We start from the raw sequence: 6,430 nt of genomic DNA, 5'->3' as shown, positions 1-6,430 counted from the left end.
ATAAAAGCTCCTTGTTTTCCTTTCTCCTGAGACAGATAGCACAGAGGCTGCTGCTTGGCAGAGCCCAGGTTCTCGTCTCTCTCTCTCTTTCCTTCTTTTGTTCAACAAGGATTTATTAGCCACAAGTGTGTGCCAGGGTCTGTGCTGAGCCCTGGGATGTGGCAGTGAGCCAATCACAGACCCGTCCCCACGTGGAGTTTACCACAGACGCAGACAGGACAGGAAAACGCAGCAAGCACATAAACACAAAGGCAAACAGCATAATTCCAGGTGGTGTAAGTTAGAAACATTTTGAGAGAATAAGAGGAGAGATTAACAGGATGATCTTTTATTTATTTTTTATTTTATGAATCCTCACCTGGGGATATTTTTCTATTGATTTTTAGAGAGAGTAGAAGAGAGGGGGAGACACAGATAGTAGATCAACCGAAGAACTTGTGTACATCCATATAGGTACAACCAATGGACATGGAACTCTGGGGAGGGAGGGTATGTACGGGAGGGAGGGAGGGAGGGGGGCAAAAAAAAATCAATAAAATATATTAAAAAAAAAAAAAAAAAAAAAAAAGAGAAACATCAATGTGAGAGGGACACATCAACTGGTTGACTCCTGCATGTTCCCTGACCAGGGCCAGGGCTTGGATCTGCAACCTAGGTACATGCCCTTGACCAGAATAGAACCCGGGACCCTTCAGTCCACACACTCTATCCACTGAGCCACACCAGCTAGGGCCAGGGTAATAGTTTAGGTGAGGTAGTCCGTGAGGGCCTCTCTGAGGAGGTGCCGTTGGAATGAGTCCTAAGGAAATGAGAGAGGGAGGCAGGAGCGCTCCACGTAAAGGGAGCAGCAGTGCAAAGGCCCTGAGGTGGGCGTGCTTGGTGTGCTCGGAGGACAGCAGGAGGCCCGTGTGGGTGGAGCTGCAGGGAGAAGGGCTGGTGTGGGGGCTCAGGTCAGGGAGCTGAGGAACCCGGGCGCATGGCAAGGCCTCAGCGTGGCTCATTGGAGGAGAATGAGGTAACACGATCAGATTGTTGTCTAAAACGAGTGGGAAAAACAAACAAGCAACAACGAGGAATTTATTTAGACGCTAACATGTCCCCTTCCCCCAAATCGTAGAGCTACCTTAAAAATAAGTAAGTAGCTGGAACCGGTTTGGCTCAGTGGATAGAGCACATGTGTCAAACACAAGGCCCGCGGGCCAAATCCAGCCCGCCAGGCCTTGCAATGTGGCCCGCACCGCGCTGTCATCACTGCACTCCGCTGTCAGTTTATGACATTGTCAGTTTATGACTGTTCAGTAAACCATTCGGCCCGCGATTTAGGCTGGATTTTAGATTTTGGCCCCTTCTCTGATTGAGTTCGACACCCCTAGGATAGAGCATCAGCCTGTGGACTGAAAGGTCCCAGGTTCGATTCCGGTCAAGGGCATGTACCTTGGTTGTGGGCACATCCCCATTGTGGGGTGTGCAGGGGGCAGCTGATCGATGATTCTCCCTCATCGATGTTTCTGGCTCTCTATCTCTCTCTCTCCCTCTCTGTAAAAAATCAATAATATATATATATTTTTTAAAAATAAGTAAGTAGAACAAGTGGGTCACTTTATTGCACTTGATCATTCACTCACTCACCTTTCAGCAAGCATTGGCTGAGCTTGGTGCCAGGCCCCTCCCGGGGGCGGAGAGCCTGGCTCACACCACTGCATCCTCAGGCGCTGCCCTTGCTCCGGAGCAGTGAGCAAGGACCTCCTACTCCCTGGGGGACCCCCCAACCCCGCCAAGCCAGTGGGCGGGGCCAGGGTCTGCGGGCAACTCACAGGCCATGAGCTGCGATGGCTACTGCTCCTCCCACCACTCCTCCCTCCCAGGGTTAGGGTGTGGCCAGACGAGGGACAGGTGGCTATGCCCACGTGGAGCGTGAGCCGGACCAGGACCCGCTGCGCTGTGGCTAAAACAGACCCTTTCCTCCTTGTCCCGCTCCACATGGAAGTCACTGAGGCCACAGGGGCCCGGTGTGCTCCCAGACTAGGCCTCCCGGAGCCATCCCTATCTGCACATCACAGAAATTTGGTACTGATTCGACCAGCGTTTGGGACTTACTGAGTTCTCAGGATCTCGTAGTAAAGTAGCTCACCCTGGCCGTCCCTGTGACTAGCTGCTCCTCGGACGTGCATTCCTATGTGCTGGAGAGGGGCCCGGGCAGGGGCACGGCTGGGGAAGAGGGGCGTTCCCACGGCCAGCGCCCATTTACCTCCTCTGGGGCGCTGTGGAGGAGATGCCCACCTGGCAGGGGGACCGAGGCTCAGAGCCACGGCCTCGGGGTGCGGGAGCCTCTTTATTGTGCTCCACATGGTAACTCCGCCCCGGGTTCTTTCCCAGGGTGTGTTCCATGGCACACCGGTTCCCTGGCATGGGTTTTAGGGAACTGCCAGCTCTGAGCTCCTCTCAGAAAAGCCAAGTGGCCGTTAGGGCATTCAAGGCTCTGATAAGTCCTGCAGCAAAGAGACCAGTTTGACTTGGTTCAACCCAGTGTTTGACCGTGGAGTCAGTGTGCGTGCGTGTGTGTACGTGTGTGTGTGTGTGTGTGTGTGTGTGTGTGAGTGTGCTTTGCTGTGGCACTATTACCAAGCAGACCAAGCTGTCTGGGAATTTCAGCGGAGACAATATTCCTGGTTCCCAGGCCAACACACAAGCCTGAGCCTGCTCCCAGGAGGACAGAGAGAGCGCATAGATTCGGAGGAGGAGAGATGGAGGCCTCTGTTTGCTCTGCAGACAAGGAAGGGCCTCGAAGGGGCTCCTTCCCCAGCCACACAGGAAGGAGAACCACAGAGAAGAACGCAGGGCACTCAGAAATCCACAGGCTCAGACTCATGGCGCCATGGCTGACTATTTGTGTTCCCTCACTGGGCCGGGAGGTTAGTGTGAGACAGCTGGGGGAGGGCAGGCAGAGGCGGGTGAGGAGCAGGCAGGGTCTGGCGGGCAGACCTGGGCCCCGGCCCACCATCAGCAGCATGAGCCCATTGCCCGACAGCCCCACCGGCAGGCTGAGGCCAAAGAGCCGGGCAAAGCAGTCTCTCAGGTGTAGCTGTGGGCCCGGCAGTGACATGGCATCAGGCTCTATTCTGCTCCAGACACATAAGGACACATAGAAAGCAGCCGGAGGGCCGCCTCCCTCTTTCCCCTGTGGAGCCCAATCTTTCCACAGACCCCTTCGTACAGGAGACGCCCCGGACAGGGATTATCCCCTTCAGGCCTCACAGCAACCTGGTGGGATGGGGCCTGCCAAGGCCAGGGTTCCAATCCCGGCTCTGCTACCTGGTAGATCCAGGACCTTGGGAGAAACCTAATGTTTCTCTACCTCGGTTTCCTCAACTGTAAGAAGTGAGGAAATAAAGAAAACAAACTACCGGTATGTCAACAGTCACTGTCGCTAAAGGGCGAGATCCAGGTAATTTTCATTTTTTTCCTTTTTAATTTCTTATTTCTAAAATTTCTTCATTGAGTACAAATGGAATCTGATAGATAAATATCATGGATGGAGATGGAGGTGGAGGTGGAGGAGGAGGTGGAGATGGAGATGGAGACGGAGAAGATGCATGCTTTCTTCTTTAAGCAAAAAGACCTTGACCTTGAAACAGGAGATTTTAACTTGAGATTCATGTATGAAAGTGGGTGCCAAGGGCTTTGAAAAGGAGACAAGTCATGACCACTTTTCCCAAATTTGTCTGCACTGTGGAGTCACTGGAGGCGTTTGAAAAAGCTAATGCACGGGTCCCACCCCCGGAGACATGATTTATTGGTCGGGGGTTTGACCGCCACTTAGAGCCTCTACGGTTTGCGGGGTGGGGAGGGCTGCCTCCCAGCTGTTACCTCCCTCCTCGCCCCCACTCCACCCTCCGGCCGAGGGCAGGGGGCACCTGATTGGGAGGACGCAGCCTGGAAGGCGGGGTGCAGACCCAGAGTCAGCGCAAGGCTGGTGTCGCCTCCTGCTGCCTTGAGGGGAGGATGGATGCCCTCCGGCCCGCAGTGGGGAGAGTCCGGCCCGTATCCCAACAAATGAGTATTTCCTGAGTGCTAACCCTGGGCCAGGTGCTGGGGACCCAGCGCAGTGGGGTCCTCATTCCAGTCCGCCCCCTTTCCCCCTCCGTTGGGGACAGGACTGGAGGCCCTCTCCCGCTGGCTCAGAGCCAGGGCTGCGGGTCCCCGAGCCCCTGCAGAGCCGGCTGAAGACCCTGCCTGGTCCCACCCTCCTTTTATTTATTTTTTAAAAAATTATTTTATTGAGTTTTAGAGAGTGGGGAAGGGAGAAAGAGAGAGAGGAACATTGCGAGAAAGAAGCATTGATTGGTTGCCTTCCATGTGCACCCTGACTGGGGATTGAACCCAAAACCTAGACATGCGCCCTGACTGGGAATCGAACCAGCAACCCTTCGGTGACTGGGATGATGCTCAGCCAACTGAGCCACAGGGGCAGGGGCTCACGCCTCTTTTCTCAATCAGCCTCACGCCACGCTGTGACCTGAGCCCCCGTGGCTGGCATGTGACCTGAGCCCCCGTGGCCGGCATGTGACCTGAGCCCCCGTGGCCGGCATGTGACCTGAGCCCCCGTGGCCGGCATGTGACCTGAGCCCCCGTGGCCGGCATGTGACCTGAGCCCCCGTGGCCGGCAGGTGACCTGAGCCCCCGTGGCCGGCAGGTGACCTGAGCCCCTGTGGCTGGCATGTGACCTGAGCCCCCGTGGCTGGCATGTGACCTGAGCCCCCGTGGCTGGCAGGTGACCTGAGTCCCCGTGGCTGGCATGTGACCTGAGCCCCCATGGCCGGCAGGTGACCTGAGCCCCTGTGGCTGGCATGTGACCTGAGCCCCCGTGGCTGGCATGTGACCTGAGCCCCCGTGGCTGGCAGGTGACCTGAGCCCCTGTGGCTGGCATGTGACCTGAGCCCCCGTGGCCGGCATGTGACCTGAGCCCCCGTGGCCGGCATGTGACCTGAGCCCCCGTGGCCGGCATGTGACCTGAGCCCCCGTGGCCGGCAGGTGACCTGAGCCCCCGTGGCCGGCAGGTGACCTGAGCCCCTGTGGCTGGCATGTGACCTGAGCCCCCGTGGCTGGCATGTGACCTGAGCCCCCGTGGCTGGCAGGTGACCTGAGCCCCTGTGGCTGGCATGTGACCTGAGCCCCTGTGGCTGGCACGCGCTGGTAACTCACCGCTTGCCCGGGAGTCCACTCTGCAGTCTCCCTGGAGTCCCTTCTGCTGCTGCCCGCTGCCTCGTGCAGCTCCGGGGCTGCTGGGCTCTGCCGCTGACGTGGACCCTGTGACCCCGGAGGCCGGGCCCTCCACAGCGTGCTCTGCACGGAAGCTGGACTCAGCAGAGGAAGCCAAGGGGGTTCTGGGCACGAGTGCAGACCCTTCTGGCACCTTCTAGCAGCTGCCTGAGCCGGGGCAGAGCGGAGAGAGAAGGGACAGGCCCGGGCCACTTGTGCACTGGGTCCCCCAAAGGACAGGGCCCTGCCTGCTCTCCTGGCCCCTCAGGAGTCACTCCCTGCCTGCCTCCCTGACTCTGACCCTTAGGACAGATGCCACTGCCTACCAGCACCCTGGACCCCAGAGAAGGAGCCGTTAGCAAGAGCAGGACTCGCCCCACCCCCGTGCAGGGCCAGGCACCCCTCACTGCAGCCCGGCTTTCTGTGTGTCTTGCTCTGAGCACCACAGCCTGGGGACTGCTCCGAGTGGCAGGCCGAGGGCTGACTCAGAGGAGGAGACACTGCGGGGACAGGATCAGCCAGGGCTGGTGACAGGACAGGCTGGGCTGCGGAATCAGCCTGCACACAGGCCAGAGGTTGAAAGAGGTCTATTAGGGGCATCTGGTCCCAGCTTGGCGGCTTCTGATGCCTGAATTTCTCCACCTCGCCCCTGGCCACGTGTCACCTGGCTCCGGCTTCGGTACCTCAGACACTGGCCTTGGGCCTCCCTGTCAGAATGGAGCGGCGGGATGGGGCAGGCGGAGGCGGTGATCAACGGCAGGAAGGCGCCCGCCGGCCGCCGTCTCCCACTCTCCGCTTTCTCCTCTCTTGGTGCCGCTGTCTCTCTAGGTGTCTGTGCTTGTCTCGCTGTGAAGCTGGGGTTTCCTCTGATTCAGCTGAGGAATTCACCCAACGGATAGCAAAGGACCCAGCTGGGTGCCCGCCCGCTGCCCGCAGCGCGGTGAGCATGGCTGTGGTCACCAGGCGAGGAGCAGGACCTGGGCAGCAATCGTCCTGCAGGGGGTTGTCCCGCCCGGGCGGGGCCGCCGGAGCCAGTGGTGAGACTGGGAACTCCCACAGCAGCTCTACCCAGCCACGCCCAGGCTCCCAGCGGCTCCCTGCCCCCCTCGCCCCCAGCTGTGCCTCCGGGGCACCCAGAGACTGACGCCTGGGGCTGAGGGCTGCACCCGGG

The sequence above is a fragment of the Pipistrellus hanaki genome (genome assembly GCF_964339955.1).
Source record: "Pipistrellus hanaki genome assembly, chromosome: 7".
NCBI classification, from domain to species: domain Eukaryota; kingdom Metazoa; phylum Chordata; class Mammalia; order Chiroptera; family Vespertilionidae; genus Pipistrellus; species Pipistrellus hanaki.
This window is presented reverse-complemented; position numbering follows the sequence as displayed.